Here is a 16,725-nt window from a genome sequence, read left to right as displayed (position 1 = left end):
AAAGTTTGGCTGTTAACTTCAAAACAAGCAATTCAAAATCAGGACATGTCTGCTTCCATAAAGATTTATTATATTGGAAACTCCAAGGAGCTGTTCTACTCTGTCCAACTTTATCCTATAAGGTGCCAGTGAGTTGGAAGTAAGCTGATAGCAGTGGCTTTTGGTTTGATCTACACTTTCTGAGTCATTCCTATCTTATATGGCAGGGTAGAACTGTCCCTGTGGTGTTCTGCGACTGTTAGTCTGAATGAGATTAGAAAGCCTCATCTTACTCCTGACAAGTGGCTGGTAGGTTCAAATCAGCTCAATTTATAATCCACTACACAACTAGAACTCCTTGGTAGTCTTCACAGAGTGTGACAAATCTTGAACATACAAGATCGAAAACAATTGCAATCCTTTTTTAATGCCCAATCATGACTCTAAAAGCGCTAGAGTAAATCAGCCTCTAACAACCGCAGGCTCCATAGACACCACTGTACTGTGATAATCTTTAAAGATTATAATAAAGCCATAGGAGATAGGAGGGGCAGGTAGGAGAGAAGATAAAATAAAGGACTCAGACACCATTCATGGTAGCACGCACACCTCAGCCTTTCTTGGTGGTCCATGTGGAGGTGGGAGAAGAGAGAGTCGTCTTGACTGTCTCGGAGCACTGATAGATAGCCATGAGTCATGCATATTCAGGAGTTACATACATTGCAAGGAGGGTGGTAATCAGTGTAGTCCCTGAGCTCACAGGTGAGGAAACCCAATACCTGCATTAGGGGAAGGCATGAGGAGATAATCAAGGAATGTCTGCTTCTACAGGGAGATAGAATCAACCAAGTGCTCACTTCAAGGCAGCCTAGCTGTTCCGGGAGAATCTGTGGGAATGATATTTAAAGCAGGAAAATGTACTTGGACTTTATCTCTAACTTACTAAAGTGGTGGCTTTCCTACCGTGGAATACTAGCTCTCCAGGTTCCCTGTTAAAAGTCAGGGAATATACTCCTAGTCATATTTCCCTCCGTGTCAGTTTCCCACATAAAAGTCCCTGAGGATTGAAATCCTTGCATAGAAATTCAATGCTAGTGATAATGTGATAATGAATAAATAAATGAATTCATGGTGAAAATAACTCACTGGATTACATAATAGAAATTCTTCTGTATTGTTTGGCATTAGTATTACACATTTAGACTCCTGAAAGACAAAAATTGATTGCAGGAATTGCTAACAGCTCTATCCCATCAAAAACGCATATTTAAATGCATTATGATGTCACTGATAATAAATAATATATTTATGTATACATGCTTGTGCATATTTGAGCATGTTAATGCATGTTGAATAAAAAGAGAAGATATAAAACCTTCAAATCCTTCAAAACCTTCACTACAATATATCCTTTAATTTCAAATAATATATATGAGACCCAAATTTTCTGAGTAAAAATAATTTGTTAAATGCTTTTTAAGTTTTAGAAGTGGCAGGTTCCATATATAGTAATACTGTAAATAATTAGTAGTTATAATAGTTTTGAAGCTAATTACATTCCATTTAAAATGTTGGAACCTCAAGTTCCCCACAAACAAATTTTAAGCAAAAATAATAGCACATTTTTGCATTAAATTTTGACCAAAGATAATGTCAGGAAAATATCACAATATGTTGTTGTAAATATACACATTTCAAATAATTTAATATTTAAACATTTACCACTGCCCATGTATATGCCACGTACCAATGTTATTTTGCCTGAATTGCTTGAAATAGTTAAAGAAACTTCCTAAACTAAAAACATTATTGTACATAAGGCCACTGGTAGTGCATCTGACACCTGGACTGATTGTCAGCTATAGATAATTATGTCCCTTAATGGTTCTATGCATCTATTCCAATCCAGTGGAGACCTTGTAATTAAAAATTCTTTAAATAGACTAAGCTCGTTTCAATAAAACAAATTCTTGACTGAATTCAACACAGGGATGCAAGATGTCAGACCCTTTCTCCCTTAGAAATCATTAGTTTTTGCTTCTATTTACCTAAAAATAATGTGAAGTATTTCTTTGATAAACACTAGGTTGGAAGTTTTTTCTAATGAATTTAAAATATCTGCTGAATGTATAAATATCACAGGCATATAAAAGTGTTACGCATAGCTAAAATATTGAAGTTAGACTTACTGTGGTTGATAATAAAAATACTGTGTTTAATGATAGAAAGATAAGAACTTTCATTTATGTTCAAATGTTAGGCCACTGATCATCTTATCTAAATAACTTCAGCTTCTCATCCTTTTGAAATCAGGTACATCACATACGACGACACGTCAAGATCTACAGCCTCATTCTTGAATATTCAAAAATCTAAATGTTGCGCATTCAGGTTTCATATTATTTTATATTATTTCATATTTTACTAAAGAATTGCAAACCAGGCACACTCACCCTAGTAAAAATATATTGTATCTTGTCTTCTCAGCATTCCTTTCTATTTTATTAGAAACTACCAAGAAACCTGTCAGTTGCTGTAGAGCCCATTTTTCTAACCCAACAATAAGCCTGTGGGGGTCCCAGTGGAATTATGCTCCGTAGGATTTTCAATGTCTGACCTCAAGAAGTAGATTGTCATGTCTCTCCCTGCATACTTCTGAGTTAACTCAAATGTTCAACCTTTTGGAAAACAACTCAACATTTAAAATATTTATATCACCTAGGGACTGCTTTATTAGAAATACTATCAAACATCCCTCCTACTTCTCCTCAATCTATGCACTTCTCCAAAGAGAGTCAATCAAAGTATGTTTGGGGTTGTAGTAGCAAGATATGAGGTTCAATAAGATTGTTTTTTATGGGACTTTGAATGACATCGGAACAGAATGGCATAAAGAAATTCAAAAGAGTTTATTCATTAGTTACTAATACATGCCATCTTATTATGCCTTGTATGTAAATTGTCTATGTTAATAGTCTTCTTAGAACACTGCCATACTCACTTGTTTACATATCATGCATGACTGATTTAAGTATGACAGCAGAGGTGAGTAATTGCAACAGAGACTATGTAGGTGAGCGGTTGAAATAGAAGCTATATAGATCACAAGTCTAAGATATTTACTCTTGGGCCTTTTTAAAAAAAATTTTTAAAGGAAGGTAAAGAATTATCCATTTGTTTTAGTTGCTCTATGAGCAAATGCAAGTGTAAAAATCTCTTATGACATTCATTTTGATCTTGTCTTTCTTTGCTGTCTTTTGGATAACCATTTGCTTTCTTCACATATGATATTCTTAATGCCATCTCGTCTTCTGTCAGTAGTATTCAATGAATCAAACATATGCTTGAGATGTTCTCAAAATTCAAATAAGATATACTGTAGGTCATGTTTCAGCTATTGTGGACTTGTTTTAAGTTTCTATAACTTGAACTTGAGCTTACATGAGCAACTAATATTTTGTTTCACAGTCAGCCTCCACTCTCATTTTGATTGCTGATATTGAGCTTCTCCATCATCTCTTCCACAAGACATAGTCCATTTGATTCCATCTGGGGAAGTCCGGATGTATAGTCTTTGTCTATGATGTTGGAAAAATTGGTATTTGCACTAAAGAAGTTGTCACTTGCAAAATTCTGTCATGCTATATCCACCTTTGTTTCTATGACCAACTACTACTCCAATTACCATTCCTTCCTCTCTTTCCAACTATAGCATTCCAATTGCCAATAATTATCAATGCATGTTGGATGCATGTTCAATAAATTCCTAACATAAGAAGTTTATAAAATTCTTCCATTTCTTCATCAAAATTTATAGAATTCTTCAATTTTTTTTATCACTGGCCTTAGTGGTTGGTTGTGCATAAATTTGAATGATCATTGTATTAACTGCATTTACTTGAATGTGAACAGGTAAACTATTAAAGAGAGCATTGGACTTTAAGATACACCTTGAAAATTTCTATTTGATGAGGAATGTAATGTCATTTCTCATGAATTTATCATTTCTAGCATCCATATGAGTACCTGATTGAAGATGGCCAGTGCCAGTCCACTTGAGTTTATTGATGCTTAGAATAGTGATATTTATGCATTCCAAGTCACTTTTTGACAACTTCCAATTTTCCTAGATTCACACTATGTACATTCTATATTCGGATTAGTAGATGTTTATGGGTATTCCTTCTCATTTTCAGTTTTGTCCGAGAAGCAAATCGAGGACCCTAGGCTTTGCGCCATTCAAGCTGTTGTGGTTTACTCTGCTTTGAGAAGACAATTCTTTCTCAGGCATCGTTTGCATGCCTTCCAACCTGAGGAGCTCACTTTCTGGCACGACGCTTGACAATAGCCTGCTGCTAGTCATGAGGTTTGCAGTATATCACATTCCTTTCCACCACAATTCATAGTTTCCAGTGGCTAACTACTCACAAGAAAGAAGCCCTGGTGACGTATTTGCTACAGGCCGGGCTGTTAATCCTAAAGTCCGCAGTTGGAAACCACCAGATGCTCCAAAGGAGAAAGACAGAGATTTCTATTCCTGCAAAGAGTTACAGTCTCAGAAACACATAAAGCCAGTACTACCTGCTCTATAAGGTCAATCTGAGTTGGCATCAACTCAATGGCAGTGATTTTGTGTTTTTAAGGAATCACTCACAAGTGGATAGCTTAATCCTTCTTTGTAATCTGTGTTTAGCTTGGAAGCTCTGCTGAAACCTATTCACCTTGGGTGACCCCACTGCTATGTGAAATACCAGCATAACAGCAACAGGCAAGCTTCAGCAGTAGGACAAACCGGAAGGGAAGCACTGGTTCTCAACCCTATGCACATCAATATAAGACAGTTCTGTGTTTGGTGGATTTTGTGTCCATCCATCTCCAGGGTCTGGTCTCACTTGATCACATGTCCAACACACCTGACGCTCATCATCCTATCTTCTCCATAGCATGTCGGCTATACTTCTAAGCAGACGTTCCTTTGTTCTTCTGACTGTTGTGATACATGCTATATGCTGTGACAACACCATCATCCATCATTCAAATTCCTTAATCATTCTTCACTATTACCTGTTCATTGTCCAGCCTTTACAAGCATGTAAGGTCACTGAAAATTCTATGGCTTGAGTGTGGCACACTTTAGTCCCCAGAGTGTCATCTTTGCTTTTAACACTAAGAGATCTTTTATAACAGATATGTCCAACTTCATGTAGCATTTTATCTCTTAACTGCTGCTTCCAGGTACTGATTGTGGATCTAAGTAAAATCAAACCCTCAACAGCTTGTCTTTTCTTCATGCATCATGGTGCTTCTTCATCCAGTTTCTTCATGTTGAGATGCAATCTACGCTGAAGTCTTTAGTCTTCATCAATAATTTAGTTCTCTTCACTTCCACTAGCCAGAGCTGTCTCTTCTGCATATCGTATGTGCTGTTGAATCTTCCTCCAACCTTAATTTTGCTGTTATTCTTCATGTAGTACAGCTTCTCAGATTATTTGCTAGATATCCCAAAAGAACACCTCGAAACAATGCCATCTAGGTGATGCTAACTCATAGTAACCCCACAGGACAAGGTAGAACGCTTTCTGTGTTTCAAAGACTGCAACTCCTCATAGCAGCAGTTCCCAACCTGTGGGTCGTGACCCCTTTGGGGGTCAAACGACCTTTCACAGGGGCCGCCCAATTCATAACAGTAACAAAATTACAGTTATGAAGTAGCAACAAAAATAATTTTATGGTTGGGGGAATCACCACAACATGAGGAACTGTGTTAAAGGGTCACAACATTAGGAAGGTTGAGAATCACTGCCTTATAGGAATAGGAAGCTTCGCAGTTAGCAGCCTTACACATAACCACTGCATCACTAGGATATAGAATAGATAAAATGGTAAAAGGCTACACCCTGATGCATATATTTCCTAATTTATTTATCATTTTATCGGGAGCTCGTACAATTCTTATCACAATCCATAAATACATCCACTGTGTCAAGCCTAATTTTAAATACTGCAGTATCCTACTTTTCTGTTTAAATTACTATCTTTTGGTCTATAAACACCAATGTTTCCAAACATTGGTGATTACCACCATCTGATGGGGTGCTGGAACCATCATAGGGACTGCAAATCCTTCACCCTGGATTATGGTCTATAATATAAAAGTTTTTAGTTGCCAAAGAGGTGCTGAGAAATTTTATTTTCTTCCTGAAAGGAAACTTAGGAATCCATGTGTGGTAGTTACATAATTCATGTTAACTTGATAAATAGGTCTAGGGGTAGAGTGTAGCTTGTCAGTCAGGTCACAGCCTGATGATGCCTCCTTGTGGGCATGGTTTACTCATGCTAGAACTTACTCTCTTTCTTCCCTGGAGGGGGGCTTCTCTCTCTCTCTCTCTGCTTCACCTTCCTGGGGAAGAGAGCTGGAGGAGCCACATGGAGACCGGTGCCAGTGTTGAGATGCTTCCACTGCCTCAGGGTCCACAAGACTTTCCACCCACCAGCCTGTGATCTTATTGCATTTGGCATCATTGCATGTGCTGCATGAGTCTAGAGAGGAATTTATAGACTAATATCAGCATATGGGCTAATATCAGACTTATGGACTTGATCTGGACTGGGCTGGGCTGTTTTATCAATATATGATTGTTCTTTGATACAAAGATCTCTCTTGCACATGTCAGTGCCCCTGGATTTGTTTCTCTAGTCAACCCGGCCTAACGCACCATGATAAATGTTCTGGAATTTCTATTCATTGCAATGTTATCCATAATTTGTTATGATACACAAAGTCACATATAATAAGTAAACATCTTTCTGGTATTCTGTTTTCAACTCAGATCTACAAGACATCAATAATGATATCTTATTCTTATTAGTATTATAAATTTGGTTTGAAATTCTAACAATTTGTTGATATATTGCTGTAAATGTTATGAATTATCTTCAGCAAAATGTTACTTCTTGATCATGTTAATGATTTGTTTTGATATGTTCTATATTCTATTGGATCACCTTTCTTTAAAATAGGCACCAATAAAGATATTTCCAACTAGTTGGCCAGATTTCTTGGCATTGATTTTTTTAGACCTTCCAGTGTTGCATCCTTTTGCTAGGACAAAAAAGGAGGGGGAGCTACTGCATCAATTCGTGTAGCCCTGTTCTTGTCAATGCTTTCCGTGAACGCTGGTCTTCTTCCTTCAATCATGGCAGTTTCTGATTGTCTGCTAGCTTCTGAAATGGCACATCAAGGACTAGTTCTTTGGGACAGTGACTCTGTGTGTTCTTGTCATCTTTCAAGCTTTCTGCATCATTCAATATTTGGATGATCATCCCCTTCACTGCCATGGAGTTGATTCCAACTGATAGCAACCCTATAGGACTGAGTGCAACTGCCCCTGTAGGTTGCTGAGATTAAATCTCTGTGGGAGCAGAAAATCTGTAGCAACCTTCAATAGGACAGTTTGAGGCGTGATTGTTCCTTCAGTTCTTTTGAACTTGAACTAGGCTGAGTGTGTTCTTCCTTTTTGTTTTTCTAACATCATGTCTTTGCACATTTCATTATAATAGTACACCTTGAAGATATTGTTTGTTCACTTCCAGACCACTGTAATAAAGTGAATATAACAATAAATTGAGTCACAGGAAGATGTTTGTTGGGGGGTGCCTAGTGCATATTAAAGTTATGCTTATACTACATTGTAATCTATATTATGTGCAATATCATTATAAAAGGCTTGGGGTATTTTGAGAATTACCAAAATATGATCCAGGGATGAAAATTGAGCACATTCTGTTGGAAAAATGACACCAGAGAATGATGGATTCAGGATTGCCACAAACTGTCAATTTGTAAGAAATAATTTCAACAACTATAAATTTGTAATAAAGTGAGAATATGTTGGCAATACTTTGTCTTCCTTAACTGTCTTTTGAAATCTTCTTTTCTGCTCTTTTACTTCACCATTTCATCCTTTTGTTTTAGTTACTATGTGTTCAAGAGCATGTTTTAATGATGCCTCTAATATCCATTTTGGTCTTTTGTTTCTTCATATCTTTTCAATGGCCTTTTATTTTCTCCATACCACTACTTGTCTTGTCATCAGCCATCTGTGCTCAATGTGCCAAATTTGTTTTTTAGGTGGTTCTTTACATTCAGGTAAATATTCAAGATTGCATTTTGTCTCATGTTGATATAGTTAAAGTTTATTGTGTCAATCTGGCTGATAAACACATTTGGGGTTAATGGAAGGGTGGAGGGATAAATGGCTCAGTGAGCTTCGCCTTTCGAGTTCTCGGGTCTCTTGCTTTCTGATGGTCACACCAGGGTGCAGCTGCCTTAGCCAGTTCCCTGCTTCAGCTGGCAAAGCTCACTTCCTGCAGAGACATCCCTGAGGAGAAGCCACATGGACCTACCCTGATGCATCCCTGGGTGCTGGAGCAGCCATGTGGAGACCCTTGGCAGCACTGAGATGCTTACACGTTCACTGACTCATTTTTCCTCCTGCAGTCAGCATCATTGCATGTGTTTTGTTTGATGGAGGAGGGCTTTGTGGATTGGTGTCGGACATATGGATTAATGTTGGACTTGGGTGCTTAGACAGCACTGGGTTGGCATGTTTTGTTGATGTGCACTTAACCTTTATATAAAACTCTAAAACACATGTGGACTTGTTTTAATTTTCTTTGTCTTTCCCTTTTATATGAAGGGAAAGGCCATGGCCACATTTTTATCCTTCTAGGTTGAAAGTGGTTTCCATTTTCTTGGCGAAACTACATTGCAAAGATATGACCAAAGTGGGTTTATCATAACGTGATAAAAGTGTCAACATTTGTCTGTCCATTTGTCTTACTGTGGTGGCTTACGTGTTGCTGTGATACTGAAGGCTTTGAAGGAAGGAGCCAAAGAAAACCGTATGCATATGAATCTAGGACAATTGAAAGTGCTCAAAAATTAAATGAATGCATAAAGGTCAGTACAGTAGGTATTAGTGAGCTGCAATGGACCTGTATTGGCCATTTTGAATGATAAAATCATATGCTTAACTATGCTGAGAGTAACATACTCAAGAGGAATAGTTTGGGATTCATTGGGGGAAAATATGTCAAAATCAATCATGAGGGACAAAACTGTCTGTGATAGGAGTATATCTATCCACCTTCAAAGAAATCCAACCCATACAACTTTTATGCAAATTTATGCCCCAACCACAAAAGCAAGTTATGAAGAATTCTACCCACAACATTAGTAGGAAATTGATCCAACATGCAACTAAGAAGCATTGATAATTATTGGCAATTGGAAACAAAGAGGAAAAAACAGTAGTTCCAAAATATGGACCTGCTGATAGAAATGAAGCTGGAGATCACACGGTAGAATTTTGCTAGACCAATGACATGTTCATAGCAAATCCCTGTTTTCAACAACACAAAAGGTGACTAGACACATGGACTTCATCAGATTGAATAAACAAAAATAAAATTGATTATATCTGTGGGAAGACATAATGGAGAAGCTCAATAGCAGTAGCTAAAACCAGACCAAGGGTTTGTGCATTAACAAAACACCAATTACTCATATGTAAGTTGAAATCGAAGCTGAAGAAACTTAAAACAAGTCCACCAGAGCCAAAATATGACTTGTGTCTCTCCCACCTGAATTCTGAGAACATCTCAAGAATAAATTTGATTCATTGAACACTAATGACAGAAGATGCAATGAGCTGTGGAGGGACATTAAGGCCAGCATTCAAAAATAAAGCAAAGTTCCTTAAAAAAAGACAGAAAAGACTCTGAAACTTGCTCTTACTTGTGGAGTAGCCAAAGGAAACGGAAGGAAGGATGAAGTCCAAGAGCTGACTGGGAAAGTGCAAAGAGCAGCTCAAGACCACAAAGCCAAGTATTAGAACGAAAGGGGCAGAGCATGCTCAGCATATCTGAAACTCCAAGAACTCGAGAACAAATACAAGCCTCGAGTTTCAAGCATGAAAGATTCTGAAGGCAAAATACGAATGAAGCAGGAAGCATCAAGAGAAGATGGCAGGAATAGAGCTAGTCAGAGTACCAAAACGAACTATTCAACACCCCATCATGTCAGGAGGTAGCAGATAGGCAAGAACTCAAGGCGCAGAAAGAAGACATTCAAACAGCACTTAAAGCATTAGCCAAAAAGAAGGTTCCAGGAATTAACGGAAGAGAAATTGAAATGCTTCAGCAAGCGAATGATGTACCATCTGTGCCAGGAAATTTGGAAGATAGCTACTTGGCTAATTTGCTGGAGGAGATCCAGATTTGAGCCCATTCCAAAGAAAGGCAACCCAACAGAAAGCTCAAAGTACAGAACACTGTCACTGTTGTTGCATGAAAGAAGAATTGTGGTGAAGATAACCCCACAGCCACAGCAGTACATTGACAGGGAACTGTCACAAATTCTGGCTGGAATTGGAAGAGGATGTTGAACAAGGGCAATAATTGCTGATGTTTGATGGATTTTGACCCAAAGCAGAGCATACCAGAGATGTGTTTACTTGTGTATTGACTATGCAAAGGCATTTGACTTGTACTTAATTACTTTCTAGGCCAAGATGGGGAAGTAGCCATGAAACCGCTGTTTAAAGACAGAAATGAGCGAGGCATTCGTGATGTTTTGCAGCTGTGACGTGTTAATATCATACCTCTGACTCTGCATTGAAAAGTTAACTGAGGAGAACTTTAGAATCTGCTGTTGTAGCACACTTTGACTAATTTGAAAACCATAAGGGGAGTAGAAACTGTGAAGTAAGAGGATGCTTTTATCACTACATGACTCAAAACAAAACAACTGTGTTTCTGAATTAAAATGACCCTTGGTTTGTACTACTTATAATCAATGAACCTTTAACTGTTCATCTTTATTTGGGATCGATTAATTTGACACCCTATGAAAAAAAAAGTTGGCATAGTTCTACATAAATGGTGTGTAATGACACTGTTTGCTCATATATAAAATCAGAAACATTATAACTGTTCCTATTGGCTGTATGAAATGTTATCAATTTTTCTTTTAACAACTATCTGCAGTCTTCTCTATATGATCCAGAATAGTAAATATTTTAACTTACCATATATATTTGAGTATAAGCCAACCCGAATATCAGCCGAGGCACCGAATTTTACCATAAAAACTGCATTAAAAATATGCTGAAAAGCTAGACTTATACACAAGTATATAGGCACTTAACATTTTAAGGTATTTTTTTTCTGTTATAACTTACCATTGACTCTGCTATTTTTGTACAAATATTATATATAACAGACATTCTGCACCATCCTCACAACTGTTCATACATTTGAGCTGATTGTTGAAACCACTCTGCGGTTTCACGTCATAGAGGGTTTACCTTATTTTCCCTGTACTTCACTGTACCAAACATAATTCAGTAATTGGTTTTTCCTGAAGACATGAGCAAACTGAATAAAATGAAGTCGATATTTTCACTTCTAAGCTATAATCTGGCTGTACAGCCTTCAAGATAGACTTGGTCATTATTCTAGCGTGTTGTTTGTAGGTTCCAGTGAGTAAGTTCCAACCCACAGTGACTCGATGAACAATAGAACAACACACTGTCCATTCCTGGACCATCCTCACTCACAAGTGTTGCTGTGTTTGTGCCCATTGTTGCAACCATCGTTATATCATATATCATCTCATTGAGGAACTTCCTCCCTTTCTCTGCCCCTCTACTTTAACAAGCATGACGTCCTTCTCCAGGGACTGGTCTCTCCTGAAAACGCATTCAAAATATGTCAGATGAAGTCTCACCATCCTTGCCTCTTAGGAATATTCTGGTCATACCTATTCCAAGATACATTTGTCTTTTTAGCAATGCATGACACTTTTAATATTCTTCTCCAGAACCAAAATTCAAATGCACTGATTCTTCTTTGGTCTTCCTTACTCAGTGTGCAACTTTCACATGCATATGAGGCAATGGAAAATACCCTGGCTTGTGCCAGGCCCCCCTTAGTCTTCCAAGTAGCACCCTTGCTTTTGAATAATCTAAAGAGGTCATGTACAGCATATTTACCCAATGTAAGTCATCTTTTGATCCCGTGACTGCTGCTTCCATGTGTATTAATTGTGGATCCAAGAAAGACAGAATCCTAGACAACTTCAAATGTTCTCTATTTATTATGAGTTGTGAAGATTTTGTTCTTCTCTACATTGAGTTTTAATCGATACTGAACACTGCAATCTTGATCTTCATCAGCATGGGCTTCAATTGCTCCTCATTTTCGAGAAGTGAGGTTGTGTGTCATCTGCATATTTTAGGTTAATTAGCCTTCTTCCATGCCTGACGCCACATTTTTCTTCATGTAATCCAGCTTCTCTGATGATCTGACTAACAAACATTGAACAGATATGGTGAGAGGACATCATTCATGATTTTAAACCATGCAGGATTCCCTGGATCTGTCCTCACAAGTGCCCTGTATACATTCCTCCTGAGAAGAGTGGAGTGTTCTGAATTTCCTTTCTCCTGAAGGCTATCCAGAGTTTATTTTGAACCACACTGCCAAATGCCTTGGCACAGTTCTTAGAACACAAGTAAACATGCTTGTTATTTTCTGTTTTCATTTGTATTGAAAGCCATGGTATGTCCATGATGCTTCTCTAACAACACAGTTCAAATATTTCCAATCAAAGTCTGACCATCCTGCTAAATTTAAGGGTGCTGATGTTACAGAGATAAAAGGATACTTCACTACCATCAAAAAAAGCCACAAGAGCAAAGTGTTGTTAGAGAAGAATAATGTTCTTTCCTAAATATCATAATTTACTTCAAATTCTTAAAACTATAAGGCAAATAAATAAAGAAGCAAAATTCTCAGTATGACAGTCAAGAGGCCCCAATGATATTAATATTTCACCCACATGGAATCACTAAGGCTTAGAAAATAATATTTGATTGAAGAACAAAAGAAATGAAAAATTCTTTGCATCCTAATGTTAATAATCTATTCTTAACTGTCATACAATCCTATAACATTTTATCATCTTAATACTTTTGTATGCATTCGTGAAATACACATATATATTATGTTTCTGAAACTTTAAGAAAAAATGTATATTTTTGTAGATGAGGAAACTATAATAGAACCATTTTCTCTGATAGTTGTGATAAACTGAGCAGACAGACTAAAGTTTACATATATATGTATATATATATATAAAACCCCTTGCTATTGAGATGACCCCAACTCACAGCAACCCTATAGGACAGAGTAGAACTTCACCAGAGAATTTTCCAGACTGGAAATCTTTACAGTAGCAGACTGTTGTATCTTTCTCCTATAGGGTGACTAGGCTGCTCAATAGGAACTGAGTTTTGGGATAGACTGAACACTTGACAATGTGCCCTCAGAGTTCCTTTTAATGCCAATTGCCTTTGAGTGAACACTGGGTTATAGCACCACTAGAGTATAGGCAATGACTACCCCCATAGGGTTTCCTAAGATCCAAACCTTTGTAGCAGGATAGTGGCATATCTTTCTTCCTTGGAGTGGTGGGTGGGTTTGAATCACCAACCTTTTGGGTTAATAGCTGATTGCTTTATCCACGGCACCATCAGGACTACTAATATATATCATTAAAATCAATAATGATCATTAAACTATACAGTATGAGATGAATAAAAGGTTCTGAAATAAATCTTACATTTCTAGACATTTTGGTATTTGACATGATTCGAAATAAAGAGAAAGTTGGCAATGGTGTGAGATGATCGAGTTTCAAATTAATGCATTTAACTTTACCAAATGTTTTTGGTAACGTTACTTTGTAGCTATAATATGTATATCAGACTGGCTTTAATTAGAAGACAAAAGTTACACATTAATTCAAACAGGGAAGTTAAGTATGATAAATTATGTGGTATGAGAGAAGAGTAAGATATGAAGAGATATAAGATATAAAAGCTATAAAGAGAAATTGAAAGAATGCTCTAGGAGCCTCCAAAAGCTGAGGCTCATCACACATTCAAACAGAGGCGATTGCAGAACACTGCACGGGGAGACACTGTCGGCTGGAAAGAAACAAGCCTTGAGGAGAAGAAGAAGAATGTTTGGTGTCCAGAAGGAGGCGGGGGACTGTTGAGAGGGTACACCTATAGTAAGCAGTGAAAAATGAAAAGATCTAGGTGAAGCTGTTCATAAAAAGAAATCTCTAGTGTGCAAATTAATCAAGAATTATGTCTGCGCACACAGAAGGGCTTTGAGTACCTCTGTGTGCACAAAACCTGCATCATGTTGCATCAGCATCAGTTGGCCCACAAGAAGGTGGTCACCAGGTGCAAACCAGGGAAACGCAGTCATCAGTGTGCTCTTGGCACACTGCTGAGGCAAAGTATAATCAGATATCTACACACCTGTCCTACTGACTACCTGTGCTGCCGAAGAAAAGGCTGAAACGAAAAGCAGCACTTCGGACCAGAGGAGAGAACATCCTTCTCCCTACACTGACTTCTTTGAGTATGTGTGTGCTCTGTTGACAAAGTTTAACATCCTGTTCATTCTAAGTGAAAATTGTTATAGTTCAGCCCATTATTGCAGAGAAGGTGCTGCAGGATGAATTTAGAGATGATAATGAGCATACTATGACAGGAGATGTTTCAGTAACGAAAACATAGAGAGGGAGGTTTCCCACTAATCAATGATTCTTTAAATACAACGGTTCAAATAAAACTCTATAAAAATGGTGTGGAGCAATAAAGGCACATGAATCTCCAGGATACAGACGTATTTATTGGGGAAACAAAGGGAAAAGATCAAGTGACGGTATTACAAAATAGAAGTTCAGAAAAAAAAAAACCAACCCTAAAGAGTCGGTAGAGAATAGTGTCCCAGAGATCCCTATCATGAGTTTTTGTTCCCTCGTTACTTTTCATACCTCCTTTCCAATACTCTCTGCCCCCGTACATTCTAGCCATATTGGACTCAGCATTTTAAATGAGCTTACATTTGTTGTCTGCATTTTGGTGGTGGTGGTGGTGGTATCGTTAGGTGCAATCTGACCCATCACAACCGTCTGTGCACAAAAGAAAAAACACTGCCTGGTCCCGTGTAATCCTCACAACTTTTCCCGGGCCCGAGTCCGCTGCTGCAGCCATGGTGTCAACCCACCTCGTGGAGGGCCTTCCACTTTTTCGCTGCCCCTGGGCTGTCCCAAGTCTGAAGTGCTTCTCCAGGGACTGGTCTCTCCTGACAATCTGGCATTCTTGCCTCTCAGGAACACCCAAACTGCACTTCTTCCAAGATAGTTCATCTTGCTCTTTGACAGTCCATGGTAGTTTCAATATTCTTCTCCAGTAGCACCATTCAGATGCGCCCATTTTCTTTGGTCTTGCTTGTGCTATGAGCCACGTTCACATGCTTATGAGGCAATGGAACATACCATGGCTTGGGTCAGGTGTACCTTATCCTCACAGGAACATCCTTGCTTTTCAGTACTTTCAAGCGATCCTGTGCAGCAGATTTAGCAAATGCAATGTGTCTTTTGATCTCTTGACTGCTGCTTCCATAGGCAAGCAAGAAAGTTTAACAACTTCAACCTTTTCTGTGTTGATTTTATAACTAAATGTCTGTATTTAGGCATTAATATACACAGTTCTCTTTTGTTAACCAGGAATTTTCTCCTTCTACATATCACAACACAGCTTTTTTTTTTCTTTCTTTTCTTTGCTTGCCCTCAATCTTCTCCTCCTCTGTGTGACCTCAGTTTGACATGAAATGAAGGGAAGTTTGCCATGACCGTAATCTGACTCTTGGTAATTTATTCACTCCACAGGGATCCTCATACAACCCCCATTAAGTTTCTGTGATATTGCTTATAACTTGACACTTAGGCAAATCATTGTTAGAATTGCCTCCTAAAATGAAATCTCTTGAGAAGAGGGCATGTGGCCATAGTGCTTATAAACTGATCCCCAGGAAAATAATTCTTTAATAGAGGGAATGAAGGAATACATATTAAATTAAAGAGTAAATTAATACAACAAAAGGGAGACGAAACTCCAAGTTAAAATATGTTGGCAAATGTGAGTAAAAGTAATATAATTTAAGGTATCAATTAAGTTTAATGCATAGGTTTTATATTAGAAAAGAATACATTTTCTTACTATATTGTGCCTTCGTTTTTTTTCCCCTTGTGGAAAAACTCTTTAAAACCATTGTGGATACTAATTAGATTAGATTGAACAATGAATCCCTAAAAATGCCTGGAACTTCTTAATATGTGACCTCATATGAAAAAGGCAGTTTTCTAATGTTATTAAGATAAAGTTTTGAAGTAGGGGTTATCACTTGAAGATAAACAAGTGGCCATCTAGCTGAGAAACAACAAAGCCCACATGGGAGAAGCACACTATCCTGTGTGATCAGGAGGTATGGAAGGGATCAGGTATCAGGCATCAAAGAACAAAAAATCAAATCATTGTGAATGAGGGGGGAAGTGCAGGGTGGAGACCCAAAGCTCATCTGTAGGCAATTGGACATCCCCTTCAGACGGGTCACGGGGAGATGAGCCAGTCAGGGTGCAGTGTAGCAACAATGAAACATAAAACTTTCCTTTAGTTTCTAAATGCCCCCCCTCCCCACTATCATGATCCCTCCTACTTTAAAAATCAGACTTAAAGGCTTGAAAGTAAACAAGCGGCCATCTAGCCCAGAAGCAACAAAGCCCACATGGAAGCAGCACACCAACATGTGTGATCATGAAGG

The sequence above is a fragment of the Echinops telfairi genome, unplaced genomic scaffold, assembly GCF_000313985.2.
Source record: "Echinops telfairi isolate 266 unplaced genomic scaffold, ASM31398v2 ScPeMD7_5868;HRSCAF=6743_0, whole genome shotgun sequence".
Taxonomy (NCBI): Eukaryota; Metazoa; Chordata; class Mammalia; order Afrosoricida; family Tenrecidae; genus Echinops; species Echinops telfairi.
The sequence above is the reverse complement of the archived record's forward strand: the minus strand, read 5'-3'. Positions refer to the sequence as shown.